Here is a 20,261-nt window from a genome sequence, read left to right as displayed (position 1 = left end):
CCCCTTTTCCGGAAGGGGCATGTAAATTTCACTAGTCGTCGTAGGGAAATCCGCGGGGGATTTAAATATCCCCCGCGGCATTTAAATAAAAATGTCCGCTGCTTTTTTTTATTCAAAGTAAGAATAAGAGCCTCCGGAAAAGGGCACTTTTTCCGGAGGATCGGGGCCAGTCTAGACGCTCTTTTCCGGCTTTTTTAAAAGCCGGAAAAAAGCGGCGGACATTTTTATTTAAATGCCGCGGGGGATATTTAAATCCCCCGCGGATTTCCCTACGACGACTGGTGAAATTTACATGCCCCTTCCGGAAAAGGGGCCAGTGTAGACGTAGCCTCTGTGTGGACATAGGGTACAGAAGTGGGGGGGAAGAGGGCTACCCTGACATCAGCACCCCCCCCCCTTTCCCTGCACATGCTGCACAGCAAACAGGAGGCTCCCAAGGAGGCAGCTCCAAGGCAGAGAGCAGGAGCAGCATGACAGTGGGTGGAGGGATAACTGAAGTGCCAGCGCTTGCTAGCTTCCAGTCAGGATCACCTGGCAGAGGCTCCAAGATCGACAGTAGATCCTGATCAACTGGTTGGTGACCACTGCTGTAACCCATTTTAATTGTAGTTTTGCTCCTTTGCAAATGTTATTTCTGTTACTTGTATTACTCTGTGCAATGCGTGTTGCGCACTATTTGTTTTAATAGCTAATGCTCAGAAACAGGCACTTGCACAGCCATTCTTTCTGAGACTCTCTCCCAGCACTTGCTCCCCTGTATTGTTCCTGTGCTACTGCCAGTAGCAGTTTCTTGCAGGAGCATTTCCTTACGCTGGTCCCGATGAGAACGTGCTACCGGCAGCACATTCCTACAAGGCAGCAGCAGCAGCCTGCCTCTCTGTGACCTCACACAGACCGTTATTGTGCACGGTCCCTTTCGCTCCCCAGCTTCTCCGCCCACACAGGCACCTTTTTTTTTTCCCCCCGACACATGCGCAGTTCGCTTTCCCGGAAATAAGACAAGGGGGGGGGGGGGCAGACGGTTGGACACGTGACCCGCAGTGGGAGCAGCCGCTCGTGTCACATGCCGCCCCAATTTCGCCTCTATTCTCGCCCTGCGTGCGGGAGGGTTTGCGCATGCGCAACAAACAGCTGTCATCCGCGCACGGAAGGAGCCCCAAAAGCAAAGCAGGGAGCAAGCGAGCTCCCCCGATCCCGCGCCGCCATTAACCTCCCCGCCCAGGTACCGTCCGTGCCGGGGAGCCCCGCTGGGGGCAGGGGCAAGGCCCGGGCTGCGGCGCGGGGGAGGCCCCCGAAGGGAGCAGGCAGGGGCTGGAGCCGCTGCGGTGGCGCAGGGAGCAGCGGGGTTGCCTGGGCACAGGAGGCCGGTGCACGCAGCACTTCGGCGGGTGGGGGGCCGGCTGCCACCTGCCCGGGGGCGGGTCTGAGGTGTGTGTGGAATGGCCAGGTGTGTGTGGGTGTGTGTGTGTGAAGGGGGTTTGTGGGATGGCCAGGTGTGTGTGGGTGTGTGTGTGAGGGGGGATTGTGGGATGGCCAGGTGTGTGTGTGTGTGTGTGTGTGTGTGAAGGGGGTTTGTGGGATGGCCAGGTGTGTGTGGGTGGGTGTGTGTGTGTGAGGGGGGATTGTGGGATGGCCAGGTGTGTGTGTGTGTGTGTGTGTGTGAAGGGGGTTTGTGGGATGGCCAGGTGTGTGTGTGTGTGTGTGTGTGTGTGAAGGGGGTTTGTGGGATGGCCAGGTGTGTGTGTGTGTGTGTGTGTGTGTGTGTAAAGGGGGGTTTGTGGGATGGCCAGGTGTGTGTGTGTGTGTGTGTGTGTGTGTGAAGGGGGTTTGTGGGATGGCCAGGTGTGTGAGTGCGTGTGTGAGAGCAGCCAGGGATGGGGTGAGGGCACGGGTGTGTGGAGTGGTAAGGTATATGTTGGGCTGGGGATGTGTTTGTGGTGAAGCAGGGATGAGTGGGTAGCAGAGCACAAGCCTGGGTGCCCGCCTGTTGGGGAGGAGCTGGCAGTGGTGGCTTCCTGTGAGCAGCCCTGGCCTTGAGATGAGGGTAAAGGGGTGCATGTGGGCCTCAGCTCACTGAAGCTAAACCTGTGCTCACTTAACAGGACGTGGGGGGGGGATCACACAGGAAACCATCCCGCTTGTCTCAGCTGTCCCCTGCCCTTGTGCGTGCTGCAGCTGGGCTGGGTGCATCTGTTAGTTCAGCAACTACATAGCAGCTGGGGCAAATGCATTTTTGTTGTGGGGCATGTTAAAAGTTGTTTAGATTTTGTGTTGAGAAATGTCATATTGTTGTGACTTAAAACAAGTGATCTCATCATATTAGCACAAAAAACAAAAACTACTCCTTGGGTGTGTAATTGGTGTGTCTCCCACATCTTGTATGATTGCACTTCAGAGTTAGAGATAGGCATGTGTGTAAACCTGGAGAACCAAGTGTTGGAAAAAATTCTATTAGAAAAGTAGTGAAACGAGTAAGCATGTATATCACTTTGGCCCTGTTTCTGCATGGGTTGATCTCCTACTGGAGTTAGTGGTGCTACCTGTAGACACAGAGAGGTCTATCCAGATTATATTAATCTCAGCCTTCTTTGTACTGGTTTTCATCCATAGATCTCAAATAACTTTACAAAGCAAGTGAACGTTGTTATTCCCATTTTACAGATGGGGGAAGCAGAGGGCTGATATGACTTACCCAAAGTCACCCAGCAGGCCAGTAGCTGAGCCAGAAATAGAATCTGGTTCTTCTGAATGATAATTGGTTACTCTATCAACTGGTCCTAGTGTCACAAGATTAGAACCTTCATGAAGTGCTTTGGATCCTCTATTATTGTTGATTTCATTGCTTTGCATTGTGGAATAGTTGACTGTTATTATAGACAAAGATTATTTTTAAAATCTGAGTTGGTAAATGAAGCTAGCAGGTATCAGATAAAAATAATCGGTTTAAATAATGCATGATATTAGATTGAAGGGGTGCTGTTTTGACTTGAATTTTGAAATTTTTAAAAGCTTATATAACTTCACAGATTCTTTATGCATGGATTCAAATTAGGGATGTTAAAGCGTAACTGTGTATATGGTTAACTTTTGAGCGTCGGCTTAAAAGCTGACTCCCTGTGCACACTGGCTCCTCGAGAGCTGCCTGTCCTGCTGCCCCCAACTGCTGCCTCTGTATCAGAGGCAGCAGTGTGGAGGTGCAGGGATGGAGGCAGTATGTGTGAGGAGCTAGCTTTTAAGCCAGCTCCCCAGGTGCCTCCCTGCCCGTGTGTAACTGGGTAACCACTTAAATTTTCAGTGGATACACGTTTACTTAATTGAACACATTTTAACATCCCTAACTCAAATAGAGTTTTCTGATTGTCCTCTTCTTAGTCTTTGGAATTCTTCAGATTCTTCTTCTTTTTCTGTTCTTGTAGTTTCTGTAAAGTATAGGTGCAGTAGAACAATGTATACATTTCTGATTGGTCTTCTCCGGGCTAACTTTCACTGAAATATCAATTACATAGTGACACTTGTGTTATAGTACTAAGCTAAGTGGTTGACAAAGGATTATAGTTCAGAGATAGGGCTCCTATTGTCAAAAAAGACTGCATGCAAACTCTCAATATAAGGGATTTTCTGTGTAATAACTGCAAAAACTAGAAAGAAAATGATTACAGATTACACTTCACTGGTCCGGCACCTTTTGGATCTAACCATTCCTGAACCAGAGAATCTGCCAGACCAGAGAAGGTCAATGCTGGCCCCTATGCTGTTACAGAAGGGCAGGCATTGACTAAGCAGGAACTGGGGGGGTGGGGCAAGTGGCAGGATGGCTGCGGAGTCCTGTGGTTGGGGGCCAGGAATGCAGCCCCATGGGAGCGCACTGGACCTTGCAGCTTCTGTGCTGTGCTCCTGGCCCTCAGTTGTGAGGATCGAGTGTCCCTCTGTCTGTGTTTGTTCCCCTCCCTCCCTGAGTTTGAGCACTGCAGATGAGCTATTTGCGGTGCTTTGGAAGCTCTAGGACGATGGGGGAGGAGTTGCTGAGTGTGGGGATGGCTTTTTTCCATGAGTGCTTCAGCTTAGGAGCACCCACAGGAATGCTGGACCACAGATGTTGCCGGACTATAGAAGTCTGGACTATAGAGGTCCAACCTGTACTATAGTCTGAATAGGGATGTAAAATCCTGTTTAATTAGTAAATTGGTCGAATGGGGCTGCTCCAGGGTAAAAGTTGACTGTTACCTGGTAAGCATCACCCACTGAGGTGCTGCAGGGAGTGTGGGGCCAGCGAGGAGTCCCTTGCTGGCCTTGTGCTCCCTGCGGAGCTTCAGTTTTTGAACTGTAGGTACCCTTATAGACTAATTGAATATTTGATGGAAATCCCATTGACTATTCAATTAGTTAATTAATCTAAATTTAACATCTCTAACCTGAAGCTGATAGAGAAGGTACTAATTGTTCTTAAGTACCCATTGTTGGTTTTTCTAGGATGTTACATTCCACATCCCTCCCCTCCTGGCCTGTGCTAAACTCCTGCCTCCTCCCCTGGCTTGGGCTCCAGCCTACCCTGCTGCTGCTTGGCCAGCCGTTGCTCCCTGGACCCAAGCTCTCCACCTCCCGCTGGCCCTGCTGCTGCTGGGGTTGGAGCTTCCTTATCAGGGACTGAGCTGCACGGTCAGGGCTGGAACTGCAGGGCAGGAGCTTCCTGGCTTCCATAAAGGCTAGAACTCCATGGCTAGGGCCAGAGCTTCCTTGCTGCGGCAGGAGCCGCAGCTGCCGGTCTCCTGCTACTGCCCAGCTGCTGGGGCCAGAACTCCTCGCTGTGCCACCCCCTTTCTCAAGAAGCTCCTAGCTGAGTTGCCATCCCTATCTGCCATGTGTCTGCCCCGCAGCCAGACCTCCCTATATCTGGACTCTGTGGTCCAGGAACATCTGTGGTCCTACCAGACCACAGATGTTGCTGGACCAGAGAATCCCACCTGGTTAAGGGAGGTACTGCTGGTAGATATAGAACTTTAGAGTAGTTAATAATTTTTATTATGAGTTTTGTTAGTGTTTGATTATAAACTTCTTAAGTTCTTCTGAATGATTATGGCAAATAAGATTTGTTCTTGGGACAACCATAACACTTGCAAAACAAAAATGTTAATAGTGTATCAGTGATGAGCTTGTTATTGTTTTTGGATATTTTTATGTTTATTACTTGTCTACAACAACAAAAGAGCAAATAAGGGACAGAAAATAACTGTTTATTATCCTGTTTCATTTTTTAAATGTTTCCCCTTGCCCCACTACCCTTTCTTAGAATGAGAAATTAGCAAGCTTAAATATAGAATATTCTAGAGAACTTTAATTATTATTGGGTATTTAAAAAAATGTCATGAAGGGATTTTGTAAGCAGATGAAAAATGCTGGGTCTAAAGTGAATTATAAAAAATTGTGCTGCTTTTTTGGACCAGCAAATTTTTAAAGAGCTCTATAGGTTTATTAGAAGATATTATCTTTAGTTATACAGTCATAGATTTATATATTAAGCTAGGCCTTATTCCACTGGTTAAAATGTATAACTATAAATGTTAAATAAGATCCTAGTGTTGCATGTTTAAATAGTTAACTTTATGCACATGATTAGCCTCTATGACTTCAAAAGAACTTCTCGTATGCTTATGATGACCATATTTTCAGATTCAAAAATGGGGATCACATTAGCCAGGCCCCCTGACCTCTTAAGCCCTGCCCATCTGCCACAAGAAGTCCTACCCCTGGATGGAGTACTTTGGGGTCAAGATGGACATATGACTGGAAGTAAATGGTGTCATGTGACCCCTCTAAGAACTCCTCTCACCATCCTCTACCAATAGGAATGGGTTTGCACCCGAAAGGACCTCCCCCTGCAACTATACTGCAATAGCATTAACTCAGGGGGAGAGGCCAGGAGTGCCTGTTTCAGTGGTTCTCAAACTTTTTGGCCCGTGACCCACCAGGCTGAATGTAAACCTTTTTGCAGATCACTAGTTGCTAATAGAAACTCACAGTTAATTACATAATTACGCCTGAACCATTTTGCTAGTGCTGCATCTGTGGAGAACAGTTTAATTTAAATTATTAAACAGATTAAGCATTTCAACTTACTTATGTTAGTTTATCAAACTTAATTTTAAATGAAATAAAATATTAACATATGTCCAACGTGAAAGATTTCAATTTTTTCTTTATTTATGGCAGGGGTGAGGAACTTTTTTTTGGGTGGGGTCCACTGACCCACAGAAAAATCAGTTGGGAACCACACAAGTGAGAAGTAAAAAAAAACAGTTCCTCCAAAAACCCCAAACCCTCACTGATGTGGCCCCCAACTGGGACATGTCACTCATTTGGTGCTCCAGCCCCACGGGGTAAGGAGAAGGGACAGGGAGGACTAAGGTTCAGGGCTTCCTATAGGCCAGATTTAGGGGAATTTCTGGGGTTCTAGAATTAGTGGATTTTATGGACTCCCTTAGGCTCCAGGGTGGGGACAAAAATGAGGGGTTCAGTGTGTGGGACAGGGATGGGGTTCAGGATCTGGTCTGGAGGTGAGGTGCAGAAGGGGGAAAGGTTGTGAGGTTTGGGTGGGAGGTTGGGTGCAGAAGCAGGCTGGGGGTAGAGTTTCTGGTCAGGAGGGAGGGTGTCTGACCAGGAGGGAGGGTGCAGGAGCAAGGGAGGGCGTCAGAGCAAGCTGGGAATGCCAGGTCTTGGCAGTGGGAGGGGAGTGAGTGAGGGGCATTGGGGAGTGGGGGTCTGGGCATGAGGGGGTGTGCTTATGTGGCTTCGTGTCCCTTTGCAATGGGGTAAGCCTCTGGATAGTGTGCTGCTGTTCCCCGGTAGGGTGGGAAGAGAGAATGAGCTCAGCCCCCACCCCATGCAGTGGGGATCCCGGTGCCAGTGTTCCCTCTAATCACCTGTGAATCTGTGCTGCCAGAGGGAACACTGCCCGGTGCAGCCACAAGACTGTAGCACCAGCTCCCTGCTCTGTGAAGCAACCCAGACCTTCCCTATCAGACCAAGTTTGCTGTTGCTGCTCCCCCAGTGGGATGGGGAGGGGTGGGAGGACACAGAGAGGCAGCGCATGAAGCACACCTGCTGAGCCCGAACATGCCCCATGCCTCAGTGCCCCAGCTGGGCTCTGTGCAGCCCCTGCCGGGGCTGAGGTGCCAGGCCAAAGCATGGAGGTCTGGAAGTAGTTCAGACAATTTTTGCCTTGGACTTGCCCAGTCCTGGTTGCTTCTTCCCCGCAAGCAGGTGTTTCCATCAAGTAGTGAAATGTCCAGTGGGGCTTTCTGAGACGTTTCATTACTTGATGGGGATACTTTGACAGAGTAGTTAAAATCGGGACAGTCCTGGAAAATCCAGGGTGTATGGTGAGTGTACATGTATTTAAAGATAAGAGTTTTGTATGATTTGAATCTAACTTTTGGGTAAAAATAAGGAAATATTCTCAAGTTAAAAATATTTAAAGCAATATTTCCTGTTAGGAATATAAGATATTAAAATATGATTTTGAATTTTAAATGTATTTGTTCACCTTAAAACAGCTGCATAATGTAAGAAAGTAGAAAGTGAAAGTAAATTTACTTCTTTGTCGTTCTCTTTAGTGTCTCTTTCTGGTTCTTAAACTTTGGTAGAACATTACAATTGCAAACTATAGACAGGATTATTTAAATCCAAAGACAACTTACAAAAAAGAAAAGAAAAAGCCCATTTCTGACAGTAAAAAGTGAACTCCCATCCCTAATAATGTTGATGGCAAAACACCCATCAACATCCTTGTATGTAGGATTTCACTCAAGGTGTTTTTTTTTTTTTTTTGTAAATCCCACTTTCTATCAAAGTCTAAATATTGAGCCCAAGACTTGATAATGTCCCTTTTAAAAGAGCCTAGATAATCATTGTAAAAGATGAGGAGAAGAAAGGTGTAAAAAATCTGACATTTTGGAGGGCAGTCAAGTTCTCTGAATTTTCTCCATTTATTTCCTTTTTGTGGAAATGACCTACAATGCTCTCAACATTACAAATGCATTTGGTACCAGATAATTTGTTTATGCAATTAAGAAAGTGGTTAAGAACAAGCTTTAAAAAATAAAATATCTAAAGAGTTAGAAATTAAGCAGAAATATAGGGAATAAAGCAATAGAAATTAAAGTAAGTTTACGGAACATTAATTTGTAAGTTAATTTTTTGATATTAATTTGTAAAGGGGAAGGATGAAGTTGCAAAAATAGGAGTGTTATGACAAATCCCAAGAGATTTCCTTTTTAACAGTTCCTTTATTCTGTTTTCTGTAATTACAGCTATGCTAATATCCATTATTAAGGTTGCTTAATGTTTTTCCTGTAACTCCCTCTTTTTAGTTTTTTGTAACTTAAACAAGCTTTAACCTTTGGGCTAAAACTTTTCAGCTTGTTTGTGCTCACTCTTAGGTTGATTTTTTTTTTAAATGCTTAATCAAAAGCAATGTTGCTACTTTTGAGAGTAGGTCAGTGAAAAACATAATGTATAAAACTGGTTTTAAAAAAATATATCACAGTATCTCAGGCATTTTGTATACAGAGGGATTTTTGCATACAGATTTAAAATTTTGGCAAGTGATATTTTGGAGCTCAGAATTTTCTTTTGCTGCCTCCCATGAAAATCTCTGAGTTTGACTGAGATGTGAGCCGTGGGAATTTGTTACATCCATGCCATCCCATGGGCCACACTGAGGCTATGTCTAGACTGCAGAATTATTCTGGGATACAGGAGGTAGGGTTACCAGATGGTTTCCAAAAAATACTGGACACGCTCAGATGGGGAGTGGAGGAGAGGTCTGGCCGGGAGGAGGGTCAGAGGGAGTGGGGTTAGCCAGAGGGAACCAGCCGGCAGGGGAGCAAGGGGTTGGGGGCAGCAGTGCTCGCCGACGGGGTGGGGACAGTGTGTGTGTGAGGGAACTGGCTGGCAGGGAGCAGGGCTGATCTGAAGGGTGTTGGGGGGAGGGTGGGGAGGGGAGGGGAGAGGAAGATCAGGGGCGGGGAGCGGGGCTGTCCAGGAGGGGGTCGGAGGGAGTGGGGCTGGCCGGGGGGAACTGGCCGACGGGAAGCAGGGCTGTCCAGGAAGGGGTTTGTGGGGTTACTCTTACTCCTTAAAAAATTAGGTTTAATGGTTATTTCGAAAGAATAGGTTTCTTTCAAAATAATTGCCTACACGGCATTTTTATCTCGAAATAGGATATCTCGAAATAACAGCCAGACGTGATTATGTAAATGAATTGCGGTAAATTCAAATCCGTGCTTCATTTGCAATTTCGCTTGGCTGCATTTGCATTCCTCTCATGAAAGAGGAATGCAGTGTAGACAAACCCTAATACAGGCAGTCCCTGGGTTACGTACAAGATAGGGACTGTAGGTTTGTTCTTAAGTTGAATTTGTATGTAAGTCGGAACTGGCTTCCAGATTCAGCCGCTGCTGAAACTGACCAGTGGCTGACTACAGGAAGCCCGAGGCAGAGTTGCTCTGCCCTGGGCTGCCTGGAATCAGCTGCTGATCAGTTTCAACAGCAGCTGAATCTGGACGCCTAGGACAGGGGCGGCACTGCGGGGACCAACCGGGCAGCACCCCAGCTGCTCTGCCCCAGGTGTCCCCAAGTCAGCCGCTGCTGAAACTGATCTGCGGCTGATTCCAGGAAGTCCGGGGCAGAGCAACTCTGCCTCGGGCTTCCTGCAGTCAGCCGCTGATCAGGTTAAGCAGTGGCTGACTTGGGGACACGTGGGGAAGAGCAGCTGGGGTGCTGCCCGGTTGGTCCAGTAGCGCTGAGGAGCGGCACTGCAGGACCAACCCAGCAGCCCCAGGTGCTCTACCCCAGGCGAGAAAAGCCTGGTCTGCTGGGGGGTGCACTAGCTGCGCCCCCCAGCAGACCAGGGAAACCCGGACGGTGGGACCGCGGAGATGCGCCGCGGTCCCACCCGCATCCTCCCCACCTTTGCTCCGTGTCTCCCTGGTCTGCTGGGGGGTCTCCAGGAAGACGTGGAGCAAAGCCGCGGAGGGGCTCGGGCAGCTGGGCAGCCCAGGTGCTTCTGGGCTGTCCCGCTGCCGGCTTCCCCCGAGGCTTTGCAAAGCCTTGGGGGAAGCCGGCAGCGGGACAGCCCAGGTGCGCCTGGGCTGCCCGGCTGCCCGAGCCCCTCCGCGGCTTTGCTCCGCGTCTTCCTGGTCTGCAGACCAGGGAGACACGGAGCAGCTTTTCTCGCCCTGGAGTACACGGGCGGCGGGACCACGAGGTCCCGCAGTCCGTGTCCTCTGGGGTGAGAAAAGCCCCATTCGTAACTGCGGATCCGACATAAGTCGGATCCGCGTAAGTCGGGGACTGCCTGTATAGTGGACCCAAATCACATCTTCTACATCACACCATCTTTCAGCAAGAATATGCTAAATCTGTGTTTGGCTATGTTGTAAAATGGGACGTTTCTTTTATACAAAATGCTTTGAGGCCCACAAAGAATTAGCGGTATGAAAATCATTAACAGACATAGGACCAAGAATTACTAATTCTCAATCCCCCACTTTAAGCATTCCTTTCCCAGACAACAGGAATTCTACTGCTGTCTAGCAAAAACCTGCGTATGATGGAATAATGTCTTCCATTTTTCTTTCAAAATGGACTTCTTCAAAAAGTCCATTTAAATACCGTTAAAAGCAAACTAGGGTGTAGAGTGAAGGTCTCAAAATTTAAGAAATGTCAGAATGACGGAAGAGAGAGGATAGTTTTGTGGTCAGGATGCTGGCCTTGATTCCCCACTGTGCAGCCTGCACTGCTGTGTCCCTTTAGCTCTCCAGCCTCGGATCCTTTTTATACTGCTTTTCTAGTTAACAGCAAATCCCTCCAGGCTCTGCTCACTCACAGCCACTAGCACGTGAAGTCATGCCCTGCTGAATATCTTGAATGCTGTGTTCAGCCATCCTTGAATACCTACTGGGCAATCCTTTCGTATCCTTGAGTATCCCTCAGTTGGTTCTGCGACACAATCAAATATGACTAAGATGCAGCTCAGATCTCCAGAAATTTTGATTAATGCATGAAATCAGTGCAGGACTCGCATGTTCAATGTAATTGCTTTGATCATCAAAAATAGAGAAAATCACCGTGAGCCCAGTCTGTGTTCTTCAGGCTGATGTTTTACCCATTTCAACTTTCCCTCCCAAATAGTAAGTGTTCTGAACTGTTGCTCACCTGAATGAGGCACAACAGATAGATAAATAAATAAAAATGCTCTTGCTTCAGTATTATTGTGCACTCTTCTGACAACGGTTATACAGAGGAAACACCTAGCATTTCTTGCTGGTCAGTTGCAGTATCTTGTAGCAGGATCTGCTTTGTAGCAATGAGCTATAGAGGAAGCATAGGAGGATAATGAAACTTGTATTTTTAAAGTAGGAAATTTAAATGCATCTTTTTTTTTTTTAACCCAACCTATTTGCTCTGGCCTTCTCTACAATTAATTGTTGCAGAATTTATATATTTTATCATAAGTCACTCAACTTAAATATTGACTTCAGGAAAAAGAGGAAAAAAATCACTGTGTTGAAATAAATCATTATTATGGAATGCTGTACTTTACCCTCTCCTGACTTCCCAGAAAATTTAGTTTTCCTAAACCATAATTTCACATGTAAAGTATAGGAAAAGTATAAAAGGAGTTTTAGAGCTACAGTATTTTGAAAATTTACCTGAAATTCAGTTTTGAAATTTTTTAAATTTCTTTTAGGCTGATTCCATCTCCAAATCATCATGACTTACAAACGCCAATTTAATTTTGTTTTGTAGGGCTTTCTGAGAGGTACTACTTAGTTATTGGGAAAAGTGGATAGTTGTTAGTGAATCAGAAGGAGTGGACACGGGAGACTGACAAGGCTTGAATGAATATGTAGCACTTTGAAGACTCAGATCTAAAGAAGTGGATCTGGCTCACGAAAGCTCATCACCTAATAAACTATCTTCTTAGTCTTTAAAGTGCTACATATTTTTTCCTTTCATTTTTACGAAGATCAGACTAACACATCTACCTCTCTGTTACAATTCAAGGCAATGAGGCAGTATAGGTAGGGGGGTAGAGACCATTCAAACTCTAAACTTTTTGGGATACCGGAGTTTCTTGAAATAGCTATTCCGTGTCTTCATAGCAAGCCCGTTATTTTGGGCTTGCTATTCCAATGTCCCTGTAAACCTCATTCTACGAGGAGTAAGGGACGTTTTGGAATAGCGCTTTTATTTCAAAATTTGGCACTGTGTAGACAGCGCCAAATGACGAAATAAGCTATTTCAAAATAGCATCACAATAAGATAAGCAATTTGCATAGCTCAAATTGCGTATTCTATTTCTAGTTACAGTGCAGCATAGACACACCCTTAGGCTATGTCTAAACTACAAGTTTTCTTGTATGCATGAGTCACAATTACATTTGCATATTTTCTGCCGATCCATTTTTGCGCTAGGGGTTTTTGCGCAAAAACAAGCAGTGTGGACGTTTTCTTTTTGTGCGAAACCCCTTTATCCCACAAGAGCCGTATGTCTTGTGGAAAAAGGTTTTTTTGCGCAAAAAGAAAATGTCCATACTTCTTGTTTTTGTGCAAAACCCCCTTTTTCCGCAAGATATATGGGTCAGCAGAAAATATGCAAATGAGATTACAACATATACAAATGAGTCCCTCATTAGCATATTTTTTCCCAGGAAAACTCATAGTATAGACCAGTGTTTCCCAATGTTATTTGGCCAAGGAACCCTTTTCATCTTGAAAAGAATTTCAAGGAACCCCTACGGTTGCCAGGGTAAAATTTGTTGAGCTAAAAAAAAAGACTCGCCGAGTCCCACTGCAAAAAGGCTCTGTCTCTTTAAGAGGAGGCGGGGAAGTGCCGAGTTCTTGTGGAACCCTTACTTTCGCTTTGCGGAACCCTGGGGTTCTGCGGAGCACCAATTGGGAAACACTGGTATAGACCAATGTTTCTTAAACTGTGCTCTGTGGAGCCCCAGAGCTCTGTGAGACATCTCCAGGAAATTTGCGAGGTTGACAAACTGGAAACATCGATAGGTACAACACATACAAACAGTGGACTGCTGGGGCTCCGCATAAATTTTTACGCATGTAAAGGGCTCCAGAGCCCAAAATGTTTGAGAACCGCTGGTATACACATAGCCTTAGTGTCTAGATGTAAAATGTTAAGAACTTGAGTTCTGTGGTTTTTTTGGGGGTGTGAGTGTGTTCACATATGTCCCAAGAAACTATAGTGGACAGTTATCCCTGGATAGGGAATGTTTCTTCTTCACTCCTATCAGTTTGTGGCTAGTTTATGACCTGAAACATTAGTGGGTTTTAATCTGTTTTTTATCCTACCTATGGTATTTTAGATTTCATTATCAGTAAGCCTTCATCCTTTTAAAAATCTTACAGACTTTTTACCTCACTGCTGTTTAATGGCAGTGAGTTCCGCAGATGAATTGGGCAAAAAAAAAAGTTTCATTTTACCAATTTTAAATTTGTTGTCATTTAAGTAAATGTAAAAAGATATTCAGTGAAGCCAGGTGAGGGCTCACCATCGATCTTTGTAATGGCATTACAATGCTTTCAGTGTTATGGATTTTACCTAATCGCATGAATAATTATATGTTTATGCAAAATCTCAGACTTACAAAGTATCTCAAATTTTCACAGAAGCCTGTTCTATTTGATTAACCACTGTCTGTTTTTTTTTATTTCAACAAAACAAGTTATATATCCTGTAAAAAAATTAAAAAGTACCTTAAATTTATATTTAAAGTAAAAATTATGAGCAAATAAAAAATTTTCACATCAAATTATTGTATTATATTCAAACGAGACCTGAAAAATATTATAAAATCTATAATAATAAATAATTATGACTTTCTGATAGCTTTCAGGGCCACCAATGAAAATGTACTTCTATTAGTTTTCATTTGTGCGGCCCTCAGTAGGCTTCGAGTTTGACATGCCTGTTGTAAGGGATGTTACTGTGTGATTGTCAGTTTAGATTAATAGGCTGTTTGTAGGGGAGCCGTCTGCTACGCTGGGCCTTTGGCAAGGGAGGCCTGCTCTGTGCTCCCAATGGGGTCCTTGGGTGGAAGAGGCAGGCACTGCCCAGTGAATGGTGCATGTTCACCCCCCAGCCCTGAGAGCACTGTTTCTTAAACACCAAGGATTTTTTTTGTTGAAGGGAGCGAAGGGGGAAAGGTTGGATGGAAGTTATTGGGCAAAAAATTAAAAAAAAAAAAAAAAAAAGGTTGCCTGCCTCTTTAAGGGTTGCCATTTTGAACTCTGTTGTTCTCCGCTGCACACCTTTGACGGCCTCATGGCACACCGGTGTGCCACGGAACACAGTTTAAGAAACACTGCCTTAGAGTCACTCAGAGCGTGTGGTGCTCCTGCAACAATTTAAAGGTCCTGGAGCTTTGGGTGCCACCATTGCTTCAGTAACAGCGGTGGCTGGGAGCCCTTGAAAATTGCTGGTCCCCAGGACAGTTGTCCGCTTTGCCCTGCTCTCGTACCCCCCCCCCCCCCATTGGTGGGCCTAGCTGTTTGAAAAAGCATGTAGGAAAGAAAAATCAATGACTTAAGATGAGATAACCCTGAAAAAAACCTTCTAGGAGGGTTAAAGAGAGAATGCTTGAGGTATTAACTATGAAGGGTCTACTTTTCATGCTCCAGTTACACATCTGTTTTGGTAATGCTGGGGACCACTGTTGGAAAGAACCATAAACAGTTGAAAGGTCCAGAAGTGAGGAGGTTGTTTGGGAGCTGTTAATGGGGACCAGGTTAATGCACGCACATCCTGCAGAAACTGTGCCTTCTTAAGCTTCTAGGGTGTTGTTAACAAGCCTTCAGGTATGATAGAGATGTGTAGGCCTTTAATTACTTGAAGAGCCTTTTTCTCTTATGCCTTGTTTCTACTCATAAAAATAAACTATACATTGATCAGTGTATTCACCATTGATAACAAAGCCAGTTGGATTTGGTAGGTAAATCCAGGGTACCATAAACTAGGAGTCCTAAAAGTGGAAGGATCATACGATTCCATTCCAGAAAACATAAAGCACAAGGCCTGGTACCTTAGGGAGTGTTTTCAGAGAGACTGGGGAAGGGTCAGAGATTTATCTAATTTTGTAACCATGACAGAATCCACAGGGTCTTTTGTAATACCACCTTTAGGGGCCTTAGGTGGAGATAATACTGCTTCCTTTTTCCCCACCTTCCACAGACTCCCATAAATTTTCTTGCACCTAATCTATTTGAATTTGATGGTAGATTTGTTCATAACCCTTGTTTATGGAATATTTTTGTCTTGATGACTGTTAGGGAACTGAAAGTGTAACCAGGTACACGATTAACCAATGAGCCTGTGCTCATTGGTTAACCTTCATGGTTACACGCAGGCTCCTGGTACGTGTGGGGAGCTGGCTTAAAAGTTGGCTCCCTGTGCGTACCGGCTCCTGGAGAGCTGCCTCACGGTCCCCTTTCCCCGTGCTGGTGCTGCCTCTGTATCTGAGGTGGCAGCATGAGGGCAGGCAGGAGCCAACCACCACCCCATGTTTAACTGCTTCCATTTTCAGTGGTTATGTGGTTACTTAATTAAATGCATTTTAACACTGCGAGTTACTGCAGTATTAAGCTGTAAAGAAAATGTGTATAGGTTGAACCTTTCTAATTCGGCACCTTGAGGACCTGACTAGTGCTAAATCAGAGAATTTGCGCAGCCACAGGAGGTCAGTATTATCTGGCAGCATTATCAGCACTTCCACTGCTTACTAGGCTCTTAGAAGACATTTGGGCATAAATTAGAGCTAAATAATAGCACAGAACATTGAGAGTCGGGACTGGTGGCTGTAAACAAACATCCTGGGACATTGGGAAACTTGACCACACCTAATATAAGTGCACATCTAGCTAAGTAAAATCATGCTAGACCACCGATGTTGCCAGGTAAAAGTATCAGACTATAGAGGTTGAACCTGTATTAGGACCTTAGAAAATCCTAGAACTGAATATGTTGGAATGCATCATATCTTATAATGATGTGCTCTTTTTAATGAATAGGAATGAAGTAAAGGCACCTTGAAGAGAGGAAAGTCATGTAGTTAAGGAGGAATACGGTTATTTTTATATTAATTTTATCAAAACACTATATTGTATTTTTACTTTGTTACATCAGCTGCTTGATATAATAAAGTATTCAGTTTTTTTTGAGGCTATGGAAAACTCAAAATATCTCCAGATTGTACAGTTAATAAATTAGGAATGTGAACAAGTAGTTGGGTAGATGATTAATGGATAAGCCTAGTCTTATCGGTTAATCTTCTTGACTACTTGCATTTCCCCCTCAAAAGGCGGGGGGGAAGCCGGAGCCAATGGTTGGGGAAGCCAGTTTAAAAGCTGGTACCCCCCAAACTGGCTCTGTGGTGCTGCAGCACGGGGGCGGCTGCCGCGAAGCAGCCATGGGCAGAGAGTGCTTTGTGGTAGCAACCCCTGTCTGTAGGGGGTTGAGGCTCCCTGCGGATGGGCTGCTGCTGGAGCAGCCTCTGTCCGCAGTCAGTCTTGGCAACTGTGGATTGAGGCTGCTTCGTGGCAGCTTTCTCCCTGCCTCACAGCAGCCTCTGTCCATGGGGAGCTCAGACCACCTGGGACTGGGGCTGCTGCTACCCCATGCTACCTCTGACAGAGGCAGCAGCATGGAGTGACAGGAGGCTCCCTGGGAGTGGGACCAGATTGCACTGGCTGCCGGCCCTACCCCCTGGGGATTATCCAATAGTCGACTAACAGGTAAGAATTCATGTGATTAGCCGACGATTCTTTTACCTGATAGCTAACATCCCTGTATTAAATAAGGCCCAATATGGAAATACTGTTCACATAATTCTTGGCCTAAAAAGATCAGAAGTAAAAGTAAGACGTGTATAAGAGGTGTACAGTCTGGTCACAAACAGGAAATAACATTTTTGAAAAATGTGATGTTGTTGGTAATACAGTTTGAATACCCACGTTCTTTAATACATTTAGACACATCTTCATAGCAAGTTTCTTATGGCCTCTGTATCCATTTATAGTCATGTAACATCCATATGGTAAAAACAGTTTTTTACATAGAAGAGTTTGTAGGGGAGAAGTATTTTATTTGTCTTTTGATGCAGTATAGCAGCTGGATACCAGTAAAAGAAGATAGTACCCTGTGACTTGTCCACTTTCCAAGTACCACTTACGGCTGGCTGAAAGATACTGTTGTACTTGATCAGCTTAATATATTGTGTGTCTCATTTAGTATATTTCATGTGTAAGAATAAAGCATACAGGAAGATTGCCAACAAGACTGCTATGTTAATGTCTAATAAATATATTTTAATAGGGTTGTCAAATGATTAAACATAATTGCAGTTAATTGCAAGATTAAAAAAAAAACACAGTTGCAATTTTAATCGCACTGGATTGTATTCTCGATTGTGATTGAAATGATATATTTGAAAATGTAGAAAAACATCCACAATTTATAATATAAATTACCAAATTAAGTGTATAATTGTTTTAATGGTATGATTAAACTGCAGTTCATCGCAATTGTTCTTTAATTGAATTTGTTTTGAGTTAATTGCTTGAGTTAACTGAAGTTAATTGACAATTCTAATTTTCAAATAACATATTCTTGACAGTTTTTAAAATTGTTTGTATGTTACATCTGAGGGTAAAAGTCAGAAGTCCTTCTGCATGCTATTTGTGCTGCCAACATTATGAGACTGGTAGCTCCTTGGCAATCAACTTTCTCTGAAACTTCAGGGGTGGGTTTGTTCTGAGCTAAATTTTTTAGCACTGTTTATGAGGTTGAAGTAGAACACTATAATTAAAGTTAATGAATTCCCTGTATAAGTCTGCATGAAAAAAATCTGTTAAAGTTAGAAGTAGAAAAAAAATGAAAATGATGAATTTTTTTTTCTTGCCTATTTCCAAAATCATCCATTTTAAAATGTCTTTTTACATTCCTCTACACTTAGTCAAAAGTGTAGAGGAATAGTATCAATCAGTTTAGTTCTGCTCATATTGAAATCAGTTAACTTTTGTGGGTCATTTATAATTTTTTTCAAATGCTATTTCTACAATCATGATAAGGAAATCAAACCTGGGAATAAAGGTTTGCTGCCTATTCAGATTTTTACAGACTGAAATTGAGAAGTGCTCAAATAGTCTAAAGTTTGATTTTTAAAGCCATTTTGGATCTGTACTAGTATTTAGTCATATAGGGCCACCATTAAAACCCCATATATTCGGATTTTATATTAAAATTCCTGATTGACTCTGTATATCAGAGTAGGGTGAAATAATTCTGGATGTTAACATTTTTAGGACTTTTTAACTGACAGCCATTACATTTCTAACCATGTCATCCCAACTGTGATGTTTAACTTAGAAGGACTGTCTACTTTTAAAATAAACTTATTGAAGATTTAACAAAATCAAGTATCTATGTGTGGCAGCTAAATACAAGAAATAATGACTTGAGAATTCCAGATAGTCATAAATTCTGGGTTTTCTGTTTCAAAGTCAGGTGCACAGACTTGATGCAGTTAATTTTCATGTGAGGATTTAGTTAATTCCATAATTAAAAAAGAATTATTACAAAAAATGCTGAAGTTGTTTCCGTTTTGCCGAGTTTGAAATGGATCTGCCTTCCAATTTTTGGCAGAACTGTTCATGTTCATCAACATTTTTAATCAAAATCATTTTGCTGGTTTTTGTACCAACTCTGTTGACAAATATGTAGTTTTATATGCATCCCTTGGTTCATGGAAGAACTTCCTATTTTCGTCTGTCAGTTCCAGTCACTCTTTTCTCCTTTCTGTCCGTTCCCAAACTGAATTCATACTTTCTTGGGCTATGTCTACACCACAGTGGTAATGATACTTCTGGTGAAGACGGTTGAGTCCAAGGTGACAGAAGAGGGCTCTCCTGTCAACTTAATTCCTGCCTCCACTAAAGGTGGTAGCCATATCAGCCAGAGACGGTCTCTCACCCCCTAAACTCTAGCACTTAAATCGGGGCTGCACAAAAGCGAGAAGCAAAAAACAAACAACACCCACCCCCAAAAACATGACTGACATGGGCTTGGCTAGTAGATTTTGTGGACCTCCCCTAGGCTCTGGAGTGGGGTCAAAAATGAGGGGTTCAGTGTGCATGAGGGAGCCGCTGGGAAACGGGTTTTTAGTTTGGGGTCTGGGTGGGAAGTAGGGTGCAGGAACGAAGTGGGAGTTTGGAGGTCAAGATGAGAGGGGGTAAGGGTGTGGGATATGGGCCATGTGTGTGCTGGTGCTTATCTGCACAACTCCCCAGGGAGGCACATGGCTCTGTGTTCCCCATTGCTCCGAGGCACCGCCTCTGTGTTGCTCCTATTGGCGGTGATCGCAGCCAATTAGATTGATAGAGGAAAAGCCTCCAGGCAGGGCTTTGCTGCACTCCCTTTTCCCTAGCTAGGGAGAGGAGAAGCAGCATTGTGCAGAGCTGCTTCCTCCCCTGCCAGGCATAGCCTGTGGGTCAGATCTGGTCGTCTGATTCTGGCACACGAGGCTTGGGGCTCCTCCTCTCAGCAGTGGGGAGCTGGCACTGGTGTGTCGGTCCTGTGCGGAGGAGGGATTCAGGGCTGGAGCATCAGTGCTGTATCCTAGGTGCTGGAGCCCCAAGTCCTGGGGGGCTGGATCCAGGCAAGTTGGGGGCTGGATCTAGCTCCCGGGTCATAGGTTCCTCACCTGTTAGTGACATAAATTATACTAAAGTAATTTGTGGTGCAGAAGCCTTAGTAAACTTCCAGCCATAATTGCAGTTCTGTTGTCATATGTGCCTTGCAACCATCATGAATAAGAAGATGGAAGGAAAAGGAAGGGAAACTGATTCTAAATAACCTGAGATACTAGAACTGAAGTGATGCTTTGCTAAGAGCCATCGTCTCTGTCTGCCCTGCCTTTCTTCTTTTTCTCATACACTGGAATTTACTGCTTTGAAGTGTGGCTAATTTAGATTGTAAAGTATTTTGTGCATAACCCTCCCATTTTGTGTGTCCATGTGTTTTAAGTGTGGTAGATGTAATGATGAAATTATCTGGATCTTGTATACAAAACGGATATATCTTTATTGTATTGATATGACAATAATCGCTGCCTAGTTGTACACTAGCTGGTGGTTGTGTATGGAAACCAGCCCCAGTGGCAGGCCAGGTTCTCTCTGTCTTTGCA

The 20,261-nt window shown here is 44.4% G+C and overlaps 1 protein-coding gene across 4 annotated transcripts in view; it reads left to right on the top strand.

Moving 5' to 3' along the window:
- Positions 1-924: 924 nt before the first annotated feature.
- The window catches only part of KDM4C (lysine demethylase 4C), a 397,703-nt gene continuing 378,366 nt past the window's right edge, over positions 925-20,261 (top strand). For 2 of the 4 annotated variants that reach the window (XM_075931603.2, XM_075931602.2), the window contains exon 1: positions 926-1,222. The gene's annotated coding sequence lies outside the window, so the exon portion shown is untranslated. Of the gene's footprint in view, positions 1,223-20,261 lie in introns of all 4 variants that reach the window. The other 2 variants (XM_075931605.2, XM_075931604.2) reach the window with 2 other exon arrangements.

The sequence above is a fragment of the Pelodiscus sinensis genome, chromosome 6 (genome assembly GCF_052426305.1).
Source record: "Pelodiscus sinensis isolate ZL-2025 chromosome 6, ASM5242630v1, whole genome shotgun sequence".
Classification (NCBI taxonomy): domain Eukaryota; kingdom Metazoa; phylum Chordata; order Testudines; family Trionychidae; genus Pelodiscus; species Pelodiscus sinensis.
This window is presented reverse-complemented; position numbering and strand designations above follow the sequence as displayed.